The sequence below is a fragment of the Lupinus angustifolius genome, chromosome LG17 (genome assembly GCF_001865875.1).
Source record: "Lupinus angustifolius cultivar Tanjil chromosome LG17, LupAngTanjil_v1.0, whole genome shotgun sequence".
NCBI classification, from domain to species: domain Eukaryota; kingdom Viridiplantae; phylum Streptophyta; class Magnoliopsida; order Fabales; family Fabaceae; genus Lupinus; species Lupinus angustifolius.
In genome coordinates, this window is record NC_032025.1 from 17317321 (window position 1) to 17317596 (window position 276).

Here is a 276-nt window from a genome sequence, read left to right on the forward strand (position 1 = left end):
TCTTAAGCAAGCTCCTAGAGCTTGGTATGATAGACTAAGTACCTTTCTTTTGGAAAAAGGGTTCGAAAGAGGCTTGGTTGACACAACGCTTTTTATTCGTAGATCAGAAAATCATTTATTACTTGTACAAATCTATGTTGATGACATAATATTTGGATCTACTAATGATATTCTCTGTAATGAATTTTCTGAGATGATGCAGGGGAAGTTCGAAATTTCAATGATGGGAGAACTCACATTCTTTCTAGGCTTCAAATAAAGCAGCTAGAAAGTGGG